Genomic DNA, 15,781 nt, shown 5'->3' on the forward strand with positions numbered 1-15,781 from the left:
CTTAGTCCCACCTGGAGGCAAAGAAAAGAGTGCCTGCTCCGTGCCAAAATGTGATGCCCAACACTGTATCTTAAAGCTAACTGGCTTTGTAATCCCAGCTACTTGGGGGGCTGAGGCAGGAGAGCCACTTGAATCCAGGAGGCGGAGGTTGCAGTGAGCCAAGATCATGACATTGCACTCCAGCCTGGGTGACAAGAGAGAAATTCTGTCTCAAAAATAAAAATAAAAATAAAAAAAATAAAAAGCTAGCCTGCTTAATCCTCACAAAGATGCCATCTACTCTTTGCATTCTACAGGTAGAAACACTGAGACACTGGGAGATTTTAAAACTCACCACCAGCCGGGCACGGTGTCTCATGCCTGTAATCCCAGCACTTTGAGAGGCTGAGGCAGGAGAATTACTTGAACCCAGGAGTTCAGGACCAGACTGGGCAAATTAGTGAGACCTCATGCCTACAAATATTTTTTTTAAAAAATTAGGGCTAGGCACGGTGGCTCACACATGTAATCCCAGCACTTTGGGAGGCCAAGGCAAGTGGATCACTTCAGCCCAGGGATTCGAAACCAGCCTGGCCAACACGACAAGACTCTATCTCAACTAAAAATACAACTTAGCTGGGTATAGTGGCACATGTCTATAATCCCAGCTACTTGGGAGGCTGAGGCACGAGAATTGCTTGAACCCAGGAGTCAGAGGTTGCAGTGAGCTGAGATTGTGCCATGGCACTCCAACCTAGGTGACAGAGTGAGACCGTGTCTCAAAAAAAAAAAAAAAAGGTATGGTGGCACATGCCTGTGGCCCCAGCTACTCAAGAGGCTGAGATGGCAGGATCACTTAAGCCCAGGAGTTCAAGGGTGCAATGAGCTATGATTGTACCACTGCACCACTATATATACATATATATATATATATCTGTATATATATACACATATATATACATGTATATGTGTATATATGTGTGTGTATATATATGTGTGTGTATATATATAAAAAACACACATGCACAAATTCACCACCACCAACTCAGAAATTACCGTCTCCCTCTATTCTAAGGAATTATTTTTCATTTTGCCATCTCTGAAGTTGGAATACACCTTACAATCACTGGAATGTCACGGTCTCACTGGCAGCATTTTTCTGCTTAGTAGCCCAAAAAATAATAGCACATCTTGTAATTAACAGTGTTGTAGATGCTATGAGATCCTGGGGAATCCCAGAATCTAACTCCACCCTGTCTGACTTCAAAGACCACATATTTTCTATGCCTTTGGACTGGGGCACAGATGTAGACAACTCGAGCTTTGCTGATTGTGAGAAAGGTATGAGAAATGGCCCTGATGGAATTTTCTTCTTGTACTTGCAGGGGAACAAAGCGGCATCATTCCACTATTCCAGGGGAGGTGCTAAATACGAGGGTGAGGCTGTCAAGCGGTCCCTGGTGGAGTCCTACACTCACCCAAACAGCAGCGAGACAGAGCGGAGGGAGAACATCGATACCGTCATGAACTGGTACACCAAGGAAGACTTTGACTTTGTGACTCTGTGCTACAGAGAGCCAGATAACGTGGGACATCGATTCGGGCCAGAGGCAGAGAACAGGAAGTTGATGATTCAGCAACTCGACAGGGCCATCGGGTATCTGGTGGGAGCCATTGAGAAGCACAGCCTGCAGAGCACCTCAGCGTCATCATCACATGAGACCATGGGGTGACCACCATGAAGAAGAGACCCAATGTCAACAAGATCCCTTGTCCAACTACATCAAGTTCAGGAACTTGGTCAAGTTTGATATTGTGGGCTACGGTGGCTTTGGGATGCCCCTGCCCAAATTGGGGCAAGAGGAAACCCTTTACCAGGCACTGAAAAATGCGTACCCTCACCTCCACGTCTACAAGAAGGAGGAGTTTCCAGAACACTTCCATCTCGCTAAACATGACCGGGTTCTGCCAATCGTGATGTATGCCAACTCTGGTTACAGTATCAATGGGGTAAGTTCATTCTAAAATGAATAAAGTCACCTTGGATCTAGGAGACAACCATTAGGGAAGGGTGGTTCTGCAAAAATCAAACATAAGTGCACAGCCAGGCACGGTGGCTCACGCCTAAAATCCCAGCACTTTGGGAGGCTGAGGCAGGTGTATCACCTGAGGTCAGGAGTTTGAGACCAGCCTGGCCAACATGGTGAAACCCGAGCTCTACTAAAAATACAAAAATTAGCCGCGCGTGGTGGCGCACATCTGTAGTTCCAGCTACTCTGGAGGCTGAGGCAGGAGAATCGCTTGAAGCTGGGAGGCAGAGGTTGCAGTGAGCCAAGATCATGCTACTGCACTCCAGTCTGGGCAACAGAGTGAGACCCCTGTCTCAAAAAAATATATAATATGATATAATATAATATAATATAATATAACAAAACAAAATAAAATAAAATAAGTGCACACACTACGAGTTGTAGCCCACAGGGTCCTAAATGTTCCCCAACCCCCGCCCAACCAATGCTGCCCCAAATTACCATTATACAAGATTAATGACCAATTCAACTTGACAAGGCTGATTTAAAAATAAAAATAAGGCTGGCCATGGTGGTTCACACCTGTAATCTCAGTGTTTTGGGAGGCCAAGACAGGAGCATTGCTTAAGGCCAGGAGTTCAAGACCAGCCCGGGCAACATAGGGAGACGCCATCTCTACAAAAAACAAACAAGTAAATAAATAGCCAGACATGGCGAGGCATGCCTGTAGTCCCAGCTACTCAAGAGGCTGAGGTGGCAGGATTTCTTGAGCCCAGGAGGTCAAGGCTGCACTAAGCTGTGATTGCACTACTGCACTCCAGCTTGAGCAACAGAGCAAGACCCCGTCTCTAAAAAATAAATGAACAAATAATAAAAAAAAAAACACCAACTTCATTATTCAAAATTGTGCACAGCGCTTCACTAAACATTGAATAGCAGTTCTTTCATTTTTGTCTTCCCAACAACCCTATAAAATAGATGCTCTTAGTTCCGCCATTTTAAAGAAGAAATCAAAACCTAGAGAGAAGTGACTTGAGATTAAAAATGTAAGGTTGGGCTGGGTGCAGTGACTCACACCTGTAATCCCAGCACTTTAGAAGGCTAACGTAGGTATATTGCTTGAGCCCAGGAGTTTGAGACAAGCCTAGGCAACATGGTGAAACACCATCTCTACAAAAAATGCAAAAAATGTAGCTGGGCATAGTGGCATGTGCCTGTGGTCCTAGCAACTCAGGAGGCTGAGGTGGGAGAACTGCTTGAGCCCGGGGGTGTTGAGTCTGCAGTGAGCCATGATCACGCCACTGTGAGATAGGAGGCAGGACTTGACTCCACAGGCAGGGCTTGGACACCAGACCTAATTGAGGACTAGCTAAAACAGGGCTGGTGCAGAAGCAGCTTTCCATCAGACATGCCCACCAGTGTGCCATGTGAGTTTACTATTGCCAAGGCAACACCAGGGTGTTACTGCCCCTTTCCATGGCAATGACCCAATGACTCAAAAGTTACTACCCATTTTCTAGAAATTCCTGCATAAACTGCCCTTTAATCTGCATGCAATTAAAAGTGAGTATAAATGTGATTGCAGACTCTCTGCCGCTACTCTCTGCCTCCAGGGTAACCCTGCCCTACAGGAGCAGTCACAGGGCTGTAACGCTGCCTCTTCAATAAAGCTGTTTTCTTCTAAACCTCCAGCTTGCCCTTGAATTCTTTCCTGGGTAAAGACAAGAACCCTCACGTGCTATTGAGAGGTGACAGCATGCTAGCAGCCCTCGAGTTCACTCTCGGCGCCTCCTCTGCCTGGGCTCCCACTTTGGTGGCACTTGAGGAGCCCTTCAGCCCACCGCTGCACTGTGGGAGCCCCTTCCTGGGCTGGCCAAGGTTGGAGCCGGCTCCCTCAGCTTGCGGGGAGGTGTGGAGGGAGAGGAACAGGCAGGAACAGGGGCTGCGCATGGCGCTTGCGGGCCAGTGCGAGTTCCAGGTGGGCATGGGCTCACTGGGCCCCGCACTCGGAGTGGCCCGCCAGCCCCGCTGGACCCGGGCAGTGAGGGGCTTAGCACCTGGGCCAGCAGCTGCTTTGCTCAATTTCTCACTGGGCCTTAGCTGCTTCCCTGCAGGGCAGGGCTCGGGACATGCAGCCTGCCATGCCTGAGCCTCCCTCCAACCCGCCGTGGGCTCCTGAGCGACCTGAGCCTCCCCGATGAGCACCGCCCCCTGCTCCAGGGCACCCAGACCCATCGACCACCCAAGGGCTGAGGAGTGCCAGCACAGGGCACAGGACTGGCAGGCAGCTCCACCTGCGGCCCCCGTGTGGGATCCACTTGGCGAAGCCAGCTGGGCTCCTGAGTCTGGTGGGGACTTTGAGAACCTTTATGTCTAGCTAAGGGATTGTAAATACACCAATTGGCACTCTATATCTAGCTCAAGGTTTGTAAACACACCAATCAGCACCCTGTGTCTAGCTCTGGGTTTGTGAATGCACCAATCGACACTCTGTCTAGCTAATCTAGTAGGGACTTGGAGAACTTTTGTGTCTAGCTCAGGGATTGTAAACGCACCAATCAGCACTCTGTCAAAACAGACCAATCAGCTCTCTGTAAAACAGACCAATTGGCTCTCTGTAAAATGGACAAATCAGCAGGATTTGGGTGGGGCCAGATAGGGGAGTAAAAGCAGCCTGCCCCAGCCAGCGGTGGCAACCCACTGGGGTCCGTTTCCACACTGTGGAAGCTTTGTTCTTTTGCTCTTTGCAATAAATCTTGCTGCTGCTCACTCTTTGGGCCCACACTACCTTTATGAGCTGTAACACTCAACTCGAAGGTCTGCAGCTTCACTCCTGAAGCCAGCGAGACTATGAACCCACTGGGAGGAACAAACAACTCCAGACGCGACACCTTAAGAGCTGTAACACTCACCTTGAAGGTCTGCAGCTTCACTCCTGAAGCCAGCGAGACCACAAACCCACCAGAAGGAAGAAACTCTGAACACATCCGAGCATCAGAAGGAAAAAACTCTGGACACGCCGCCTTTAAGAACTGTGACGCTCACCGCGAGGGTCCGCGGCTTCATTCTTGAAGTCAGTGAGACCAAGAACCCACCAGTTCCGGACACACTATGCTCCACTTTGGGGCTCCCCTGCTCTGCATCAACTGCACTCTGGCCTGGGTGGCAGAGAGAGAAACCCTATCTTAAAAAAAAGAAAGAAATGTAAGGTTAAGTGCTGCCCTCAAGCCTGAGTGGCTGATCATTATACAGAGTACACGAAGATCACCAAAAACGCCACCACAGAGGCCCCCCGCCGCTGGTTCTCATTTGCCCATATCAAAAAATATGCAAGCCTGTTCATACAAAGACACACACAGATGTTCGTAGCAAAATTATTCATAATTGTCAAAAGGTGTCAACAATGCAAATGCCTATCAACAACAGATGAATGGACAAACAAGTACAGTCCACCCATGTGATGGAACATTAATCAGCCAAAATATGGAATGAAGGGCTGATTCATGTTACAACCGGTATGCACCTTGAAACCATTAGGCTAAGTGAAAGAAGCCAGACAAATATTAGATGATTCTGAATATATATATATATGCCCAGAATATGAAAAGCCAAAGAAACAGAAAGTAGATTAATGGTTGCCAGGAACCAGGGGTGGGGACAGTCAGGGGGAAATAAGGGGTGACTACTAATGGATACAGGGTTTCTTCTGGGGTAAAATTTCTAAAATTGATGGTGATGATGGCTGCACAACTCTGTGAATATATTAAAAACCATTGAATTATGCACTTTATTTAGAGACAGGGTCTGGCTCTGTTGCCCAGGCTGGAGTGCAGTGGTGCAATCTCAACTCACTGCACTCTCCACCTCCCAGGCTCAAACCATCCTCCCACTTCAGCCTCCTGAGTAGCTGGGACTACAGACACACACCACCATGCCCAGCTAATTTTTTTGTATTTTTGGTCGAGGCAGGGTTTTGCCATGTTGCTCGGGCTCGTCTCAAACTCTTGGGTTCAAGCGATCCTCCCAACTCAGCCTCCCAAAGTGCTGGGATTACAAGTGCGAGCCACCATGCCCTGCCAAATGATACACTTTAAATGGGCAAATTGTATGGTATGTGAATTATCTTTCAATAAAGCTGTTATTAAAAAGCAGCTTTAAGGGCCAGACATAAGGGCCATGTCTGTAATCCCAGAATTTTGAGAGGCCAAGGCAGGAGGATCACTTGAGCCCAGGAGTTCAAGACCAGCCTAGACAACATGGGAAAACCTGGTCTCTAAAAAAATTTAAAAATTAGGCTTGGCGTGGTGGTTCACGCCTGTAATCCCAGCACTTTGCGAGGCTGAGGTAGGTGGATCACTTGAGGTCAGGAGTTCAAGACCAGACTGGCCAACATGGTGAAACCCTGTCGCTACTAAAAGTATTTTTTAAAAATTAGCCAGGCATGGTGGTGGGTGCCGAGGCTGAGGCAGAATGGTTTGAACCCGAGAGGTGGAGGTTGCAGTAAGCCGAGATTACCCCACTGTACTCCAACCTGCTGGGCGACAGAGCGAAACTCCATTTCAAAAAAAAAAAAATTAAGAATTAAAAATTAGCCAGCCGTGGTGGCTCATGTTTGCAGTCCCAGCTACTCAGGAGGCTAAAGTGGGAGGATTGCTTGAGCCCAGGAGGTTGAGGCTGCAGTGAGCCAAAATTGTGTCACTGCACTCTGGCCTCAGCAACAGAACAAGACCCTGTTGCACAATTTTAAAAACAATTAAAAAACAGCCTAAAGAAAACACGAAAACCAATGCTAACTGTAAGACATAAATGAGGTGGTCTATTTTTTGTTAACTACCAACTAACAATTTATGGCAGAAACACAGTTTAAATGATGCTATAGCTGGGCACTGTGGCTCACACCAGTAATCCCAACACTTTGGGAGGCTGAGGCGGGTGGATCACCTGAAGTCAGGAGTTTGAGACCAGCCCGGTCAACATGGTGAAACTCCGTCTCTACTAAAAATACAAAAATTAGCCGGGCGTGGTGGCCGATGCCTATAATCCCAGCTACTCGGGAGGCTGAGGCAGGAGAATCGCTTGAACCCCGGGGGGTCAGAGGTTGCAGTGAGCCAAGATCGCACCATTGCACTCCAGCCTGGACGACAGAGCGAAACTCCGTCTCAAAAAATAAATAAATAATTAAATAAATGATGCTATAAACCTCATGTGAGGGAAGACTGCCCCAGGTAGAGCTTGAAGAACCCTTGCTGTGAATAGGAGCCAAATGCAATAATTCTGTTTGCAACTTGCTTCATGTCAGCTTGTTGCAACTCCAGAGTGTAACAGGTATGAGAAAACTCATGGGGTTACTGTTTAATGTTGGTGGAAATATTCACATTAAAATACAACAGTGTATCACCTAAGGTATATTTTATCCCTCAAGTGGCCCGGAACACTGTGATTATTGCACACCAATCGCACGCCCGTAGCTAAGGCCTTGCCAAGGAGAAATTCCACAGTCACCTCGCCTATTTGTAAACCTGGTTTATGACGTTTTGTAACAGGACATCTTGACAGTAGAATGAGGACGTTTAACGAGACAAGAACATTCCCCACTGACCAACCAGATAGTTTGAGGGAACAGGATGCTGTGCTCAGTTTAATCTTCTGCTGAACCGACCATTAGGCAGAAAATCCTTTGGGTCAATGCCCCTCACTGAATCCACTTCTCATCCTGTCCACCTGCCTGCTTTGCAGTGCAGAGTAAAGTGGGCCTTCCTTGACTCTCTTCAGGGACCAATGTGCTTGAGGCCATCATGAGGACATTCATTCTCTTTTTTTTTTCTTGAGAGAGTCTCGCTCTGTCGCCCAGGCTGGAATGCAGTGGTGTGATCTCAGCTCCCCACTGCAACCTCTGCCTCCCAAGTTCAAGTGATTCTCCTGCCTCAGCCTCCTGAGTAGCTGGGATTACAGGCACGTTACACCAGGCCCAGCTAATTTTTCTATTTTTTGTAGAAACAGGGTTTCACCATGTTGGCCATGCTGGTGTCGAACTCCTGACTTCAAGTGATCCACCTGCCTCGGCCTCCCAAATTCCTGGTATTACAGATGTGAGCCAATGTGCCTGGCCGAGGGCTTTCATTCTTGATGGACTGCTCCATAGCCTCAGAGACAGTCGGACTGGTTTCTTCAACCAGAGCGGAGCAGACAGGCAATTTCTGTATCCACCAGGACAAATATTAGACCAACTCTTCAATGTAGAGAAAGCATCACATTTCTTATATGCTAGAATATCTGTTGGTCTAAAATATAAATAAATAGTATTGTAGCCAGCCACAGTGGCTCAACCTATAATTGCAGAGCTTTGTGGGGCTGAGGCAGGAGGTTCACTTGAGGTCAAAAGTTCGAGACCAGCCTGGGCAACATAGCAAGACACTCCGCCACCGCCACCTACCACCTCTGCAAAAATTAAAATAATTAGCTGGGCACAGTAGTGTGGGCCTGTAATCCCAACTACTTGGGAAGCTGATGTGGGTGGATCGCTTGAGCCCAGGAATTTGAGGCTTCAGTGGGTTATGACTGCATCACTGTACTCCAGCTAGACCTTGTCTCAAAAAAAAAAAAAAAGTGTTGCAATTGACATTACTTTATCATTTGAAAAGAGGGACAGACAAGAAAGGTATTTGGCATTTACCAAGCAATTATCCAGAATCCTCATCCCATCCTACCCCCACCCTTCCCCTAAAAATATATGTATATGTTTTTATGTCATAAAAAATACATCTATTTGGCTCTGGAACCAGATTGCTTGGGTTCAATTACCTGATCTAGCATTTGCTCCTGATGACTCAGTGCAGAAAAGCTCTGTAACTCAGTTTCAAAATGGGGAATGGCGCCTTTACTGGGCTGCCATGAGGGTAAAGGAGGTAACATATATTTATAAAGCATTCAGAACAATTCATGATACATATTAAGCTCTATATATTTGAGCTTATTATTACTGTCAGTACGATTATAATCATCTTGCTGTTTCCAATGGGTACACTTTCTACATTCTCTTTCTTAAAGACCTTTAAATCCTTGGTATTCTCTCCACCACCACAGAGAGCAGTGTCCTTGTAGTTTAAATTTTCAAAGACTTCATGGATCCAATAAGCATGACATTAACTAAGGGACAGTTTTCTTTCAGTGGATTGGAATCTAAAATGGCTTTTTTATTGTTATTATTTTTCAGAGAATTATAATGTGTTTCAACAAAGGCAGCCATGGCTTTGATAATGTCCTCATGGATATGAAGACCATATTCAGAGATTTCGGGCCAGATTTCAAGAGGAATCGCCTGGCCGCGCCTTTTAACAGCATCCACATCTACCCATTCCTCTGTAAGCTCCTGGGAGTCACCCCCAAACCCACAACGGCTCCCTGGCAGTCACCCAGGAAATGCTCGTGAACTCTTATGACTAGCAGCCAGGTGAGACACAAAAGCAGCTGCCAGAAATCTGTCAGCAGAGTCTGCTCTGTCCTGAGATAGAAAAGAATCAAAAAGTGGTCTCATGGTGGGGAGGAGGGAATTCAAGCAGAACAATCCTGTTTCCCAGCAGCTTTGGAGCCCTAGGAACAAAAAGCTCTTCATAGGGGAGGAGCAAAACCCTGCTGTTCCCTCGATGCTGAAAAAAGGAGAGGGGAGAGTCTGAAACGAGACTGCAGATTCTCAAGACTTCAAACCCCTTCAATCTGGGTCATACAAAGGAAGAATAAAATCATCTCAGAATTTGCTGTTGCCTTCTTTTGTGGGTTGTTTACAAACACTGGCTATCTTTCCTTTTGCCAGGAGAGACTTGGATACTGTCCAGTGATCTAACGAGCACTTAAAACAATTACATGCAAAAAGGAGTAATGGGCTGGGCACAGTGGCTCATACTTCAGACTTTGGGAGGACAAGGCAGGAGGATCACTTGGGGCCAGGAGCTTGAGACCAGCCTGGGCAACATAGTGAGACTGTCTCTACAATAAATTAGCTGGATGTAGCATCACATGCCTGTAGTCCCAGCTACTGGGGAGGCTGAGGCGGGAGGATTGCTGGAACCCAGGAGTTTGAGGCTGCAGTGAGCTGTGATTGTACTACGGCACTCTGATTCCTGCCTTTAAAAAAAAAAAAAAAGGAAAAGAGGGGAGGGCAGGGGTGATATACATCCTTTCTCTTCTTGTAAGCCACTGCCCATGATCTCCTTGTGAACATACAGAAAGCAGTCCCTTTTGTAGAAAACTAATTAAATGAATGACCAATTCACCAAATTATGGAGAATTTTTCTTCTTTTTATGTTTTGGAGTTTTGCTACAACTATTTTGTAGCCCCTCCCCTGTCCCACATCCCACTGGGAGCCTGGGATAAGCTGCGTCTAACTGTCAGTTACTGATAAGCAGGACATCCCACAAACAGATTTTCAGCGAATTGGCTTTCAGCAAATTGATCATTTGGCAAAGTGGTCATTAGGCAAATGGGTCATTTGGCGAAGAGGTCATTTAGTAAATTGGCTTTCAACGACTTGCCCTATGAGATTTCTCTAGAGTGAGCATTTTCTTGGGTTAAATGTACACTTAATTTCCATAATGAATACTCACTAGCGGCTAGATGGGAAACTTCCTAGGGAACCAGGAGCAGCCAGAACAACCTCTTAATAATCAGGCAATTACAAACCCTCTGGTTTCTTAACAGGAGCGGAGGTACACAGGGCATCTGCTCTGCAAGGCACAGTGATCGGGCTCAGCATTGTCACTGGAGCTCTTGCGGTTCTGTTTGTTGCTAGTGTGACATACACAGCCATTCGTTGGAAAAAGGACTGAGTGGTCTTTGGGTCTCCCGTAGTTGATCATCATAAGTCGTGATAAACCATGACAACTCCTTGCCACATGCCATGGGAGGTCCAGCACTCCAAGAACCCAGCAGCCAGGGCCGGCTTCATGGGCTTGCAACCTGAACAGTCCCACAGGGACACAGAAGAGTCCCCACTGTGGTTTACTGATCTGCCATCACCATCTTGAAATTCTTTATTTTTTAACAAGGGTGGCCAGGGATAGTGGCTCATGCCTGTAATCCTAGCACTTTGGGAGGCCAAGGCAGGCAGATGGCTTGAGCCCAAGGAGTTTGAGACCAGCCTGGGTCACATAGCGAGACCCCATCTCTACAGAAAATACAAAAATTAGCCAAGCGTGTAGTCCCAGCTACTTGGAGGCTGAGATGGGAAAATTACCTGACCCCAGGGAGGTCGAGGCTGCAGGAGCTGAGATTGTACCACTGCACTACAGCCAGGATGACACAGCAGGATCTTGTCTAAAAAAATAACCACAAGACCGGGCACGGTGGCTCATGCCTGTAATCCCAGCACTTTGTGGGGTTTAGGCAGGCGGATCACTTGAGGTCAGGATTTTGAGACCAGCCCAGCCAACATGGTGAAACCCCATCTCTACTAAAAATATAAAAATTAGCTGGACAAGGTGGTGCATGCCTGTAATCCCAGCTACTCAGGAGGCTGAGGCAGGAGAATAGCTTGAACCTGGGAGGACGAGGTTGCAGAGAGCCAAGGTCGCGCCATTGTACTCTGGCCTGGGGCACAGGAGTGAAACTCCATCTCCAAAAAAAAAAAAAAAAAAAAACACAACAACAACGAGGGCCCCACATGTGGCTGAAAACAACAGAAATGTATTGTCTCGCAGGCCTGGATGCTAGAAGCCCAAAATCAAGGTGTCGGCCGGGCTTCGCTTCCTCTGAAACATGTAAGAGAGAAACTTCCTTGCCTCTTCTGGCTTCCGGTGGCCGCTGGTAATGCTTGGTGTTCCTTGTAGATGCACCGCTCCAATCTCTCCTCCCTCATCACATGGCTGCCTTCTCCCTGTGTCTCTGTCTTCACCTGACATTCTCCTCTATTATTTTTTTGAGATGGAGTTTCCCTCTGTCACCCAGGCTGAAGTGCAGTGGCACAATCTTGGCTCACTGCAACCTCCGCCTCCTAGGTTCCTGTGATTCTTCCACCTCAGACTCCTGGGTAGCTGGGATTACAGGTGCCCGCCACCACGCAGTGCTAATTTTGTGTTGTTAGTAGAGATGGAGTTTCACCATGTTGGCCAGGCTGGTCTCGAACTCCTGACCTCAAGTGATCCGCCCACCTCACCCTCCCAAAGTGTGCTGAGATTACAGGCATGAGCCACCATGCCTGGCCCTCATTCTCTCCTTTTATAAGGACACCAGTCATTGCATCTGCCTCCTCACCAGCAGCCCCCAATCCAGTATGACTCATCATTACTTGATTACATCTACAAATACCCTATTTCCAAATAAGGTCACATTCCTGGGTATGGAGGATTAAGATTTCCAATTTTTTCCCTGACTCGATTTTTTTTGAGTCAGGGCCTCACCCTATCACCCAGGCTGGAGTACAGTTATGTGATTGTAACTCACTGCAGCCTCAAACTCCTGGGCTCAAGGGATCCCCTGACCTCAGCCTTCCAAGTGGCTGAGACTACAGGCGCACACCACCATGCCCAACTAATTTTTTTTTTTTTTTTTTTTTTTTTTTTTTGGTACAGATTAGGTCTCACTCTGTTGACCAGGCTGCTCTCCTGACCTCAAGTGATCCTCTTGCCTTGGCCTCCCAAAGCACGGAGATTACAGGCGTTATCCCATGCCTGGCCCTCTTTCTACACCTCAATCATTGTGTCATTAGCCTGAGCTGCCCATATTCCTTATTCTGCCCATCCGTGACCAATCTCCTCCTTTAACATAACTTCCATCTCGATATCATGGGGCCTGCTGGGCACTGCAAACAGCCTAAGGAAAGTGGAAATTTTACTTAACCTTAAATTCTATTACAAAGTCCACATTGAACGTAATTTATATTTGAACTATAAAATTTTCTGTAAGTTGGAACATGACCCATAAATGTCTCTACACCCTGAAGCAACGTTTTAGAAAGAAATCAATTGGTCCTTTCTGCAGAAACCATTAACCATAGGAGAGATAAAGGAAAAACTTCAATGTACTGATTGAACTTCCATGCCCATAGCTTAATTTCTAAAAGGTAACCATTCCATACTGTTAAACTGCCTTAGGTTGTTATTACTGTTATTAAAGAGACCCTCAAAGCCAGAAGTTGAACCTTGACTGTAGTTCTTGCACGTACACGCACACTCTTGCAACTGAAACCACTCAGATTGTCCTAATGCTGTTCCCCATAGCAACATCACCTGGAATTTTACGTTTGGTTTTAAGCATCAGTCCTAATCTTCACTTGCACTCGAACACACCGCACCTGTGAGAGCCACGTAACATTAAAAAAATCCCTTCAGTGAGGCCGGGCATGGTGGCTCACGCCTGTAATCCCAGACCTTTGGGAGGCCAAGGCAGATGGATCATGAGGTCAAGAGATCGAGACCATCCTGGCCAACATGGTGAAACCCTGTCTCTACTAAAAATACAAAAATTAGCTGGGCGTGGTGACATGTACTCGGGAGGTTGAGGCAGGAGAATCGCTTGAGCCCGGGAGGCACAAGTTGCAGGAGCCGAGATCATGCCACTGCACTCCAGCCTGGCAACAGAGGGAGACTGTCTGAAACAAAAAAATCCCTTCAGTGCCTTGATCCTTCCAGATTCAGATCCAAGATAGATGACATTTGTCCCTCATCGGAGCCCGCACACCAAGATAAAGATTTCTTCTGGCCGGGCGCGGTGGTTCACGCCTGTAATCCCAGCACTTTGGGAGGCAGAGGCGGGCGGATCACCTGAGGTCAGGAATTTGAGACCAGCCTGGCCAACGTGTTCAAACCCTGTCTCCACTAAAAATACAAAAATGTCCCTGCATGGTGGCTCACGCCTGTAATCCCAGCTACTCGGGAGGCTGAGGCAGGAGAATCGCTTGAACCCAGGAGGTGGAGGTTGCAGTGAGCCGAGATCGCGCCATTGCACTCCAGCCTGGGCAAAAAGAGAACGAAACTCCGTCTCAAAAAAATACAAAAGAAGAAAAGATTTCTTCTGTGTGCATGGCTCAGCTCTGTGGTCCGCTAGGGTCCTTCCTCAATCCGCTTCCAATCTATGGAATCAGGAAACACTCAACCAACCTAGATTTATTAATATTTTAGTATAACATAATACAGTGTTACTTTTTATAGCATTGACCGTATATGTCCTTTTGCTCCTTGGAGGAAAGGCAATTAATAGCTATTATGTGAGTTAATAAAATAAGCCCAGGATTTATGAGCATAACTAACCTGTTCCCGTTGGTTTTCCTTGTCTCCTGCAGGCAGAGAGCTGATCAAAACAGCAAAAGCAAAGCAGTGCCTCTGGCCCAGTTCTGAAGCCAACCTTCCTCAACCACCCAGACCCATCTCTGGTTAGGACTTGCTGTGGATTCTCAGGTGACTCCATCTCAGGATACAGGGACCAAGAGGATGTATGCAATATCTCAGACCCAGAAACTGTTGATTCTGTCTAAAAACACAGCAATAACCACATCCCACCCTCTTGATTTAAATGAAAGTGTTTGGGGGAATAAAAGATGAACCTTTTTTTTTTTCTTTGTCAGCTCTTGCACTCATTTGGTTCTGGTGGGGAACAACAGCTGTTAGAGAACACGTGTATTCAATTAGAATTAATTCCCGTCTCTTATTCTCACAGCTGAGCAGGGCTCAAGTGCCTCTCATCTGAAAGAGGTAATAAGATTTAATCTGTCTCCTCATCTACCTTCTTCAAGTATACTTAACAAATTAGCTCTCGGACTCTTCCAAATGGAGTTTTATGAGGGATTTGCTAAGGTAAACCTTTTAGACTTTGAACACAGTTCAGATTTCAGGGGCAGTACTGAAATCTGAACTGTGTTGCTAACTGCCCTGCCTTTCAACTGAAGACACAATAACTTTGAACTAAAATAATTATATTTTTGTTGTTTTCCACTCTGACCCCACGTCTATATCACCACCACCCCCAATCCCGCCCCCCAGGAGCTAACTCCTCCTTCCTGTCCCTGCAAGATCAAAACTCCTCCTGGAAGCCCCGCTAGCTCTGTCTGCTCGCCTTCGTGGCAGATATCACTATTGTACTTTTATACTCATTTGTGTGATAAGTACTTCAATGTCTACTTCTTCCACGAGCCCCTGAGCCCCTGGAGGGCCTGGACCACACCTAGTTTTTCTCACTGTTACATATCCCTTGCCAGACACATGGTAGGCGCTTAATAAGTATTTGGTGAACGAATGGCTTGTTTGGTGACAGTCCAAAGGCTGGGGGACAGAGGGAAAGCTCCCTCCTATCGGGCCCCAGACGGGTGGCGCTGATGGAGAGGAGGCGAGGATAACGCCTCCAGGACCGAAGCGCGCACCCGTAAGGCCCCTGCCAAAAAGACCTTCCTGAAGGCGGAGGAACTGTGAGAGTGCCTACGTTGGCCCAAGGCCTGACCCGACGATCCCCGGGACCCTAGCCCTAACGGCCCCGCCTCCTGGGCCCCAAACCCGGATTCGGCCCCGCCCGAAGCTCCGGATCGTGGGGCCCGACCATGGCCCCGAGTCGGCAGACCGTGGGCTCGCTCTTGGGCCTGCCTCAAACCCTCCGCAGGTAACGCCTCCCGAACTTGAGCCACACTCCAATCCCCTCCTCAAACCCCTCCCCGTTTCTCACACCTTGGACCCCTCGCTCCGTCTCGGCCCAGCCCCAAGCCCAGCTCCCTCTCGGCCCCTGAGCCCAGCCCTGACCCGCCTCCCAGTCTCTTGGTCCCTCCCGACACCGGCCCCTCCCTAAGCTCCGCCTC

General features: G+C 47.6%; 1 protein-coding gene and 1 long non-coding RNA gene across 2 annotated transcripts in view; both read right to left on the minus strand.

Moving 5' to 3' along the window:
* The window catches only part of LOC129393287 (uncharacterized), a 105,851-nt gene extending 90,074 nt beyond the window's left edge, over positions 1-15,777 (minus strand). Inside the window, exons 1-2 of the long non-coding RNA XR_010113472.1 lie at positions 14,250-15,777; positions 4,922-5,193 (exon numbers count right to left, since the gene is read on the minus strand). This is a non-coding gene — a long non-coding RNA (uncharacterized LOC129393287). The remainder of the gene's footprint in view (positions 1-4,921; positions 5,194-14,249) is intronic.
* The window catches only part of LOC130540629 (uncharacterized), a 192,117-nt gene that overhangs the window by 91,360 nt on the left and 84,976 nt on the right, over positions 1-15,781 (minus strand). The gene's annotated exons all lie outside the window — the stretch shown is intronic.

The sequence above is a fragment of the Pan paniscus genome, chromosome 9 (genome assembly GCF_029289425.2).
Source record: "Pan paniscus chromosome 9, NHGRI_mPanPan1-v2.0_pri, whole genome shotgun sequence".
Lineage (NCBI taxonomy): Eukaryota > Metazoa > Chordata > Mammalia > Primates > Hominidae > Pan > Pan paniscus.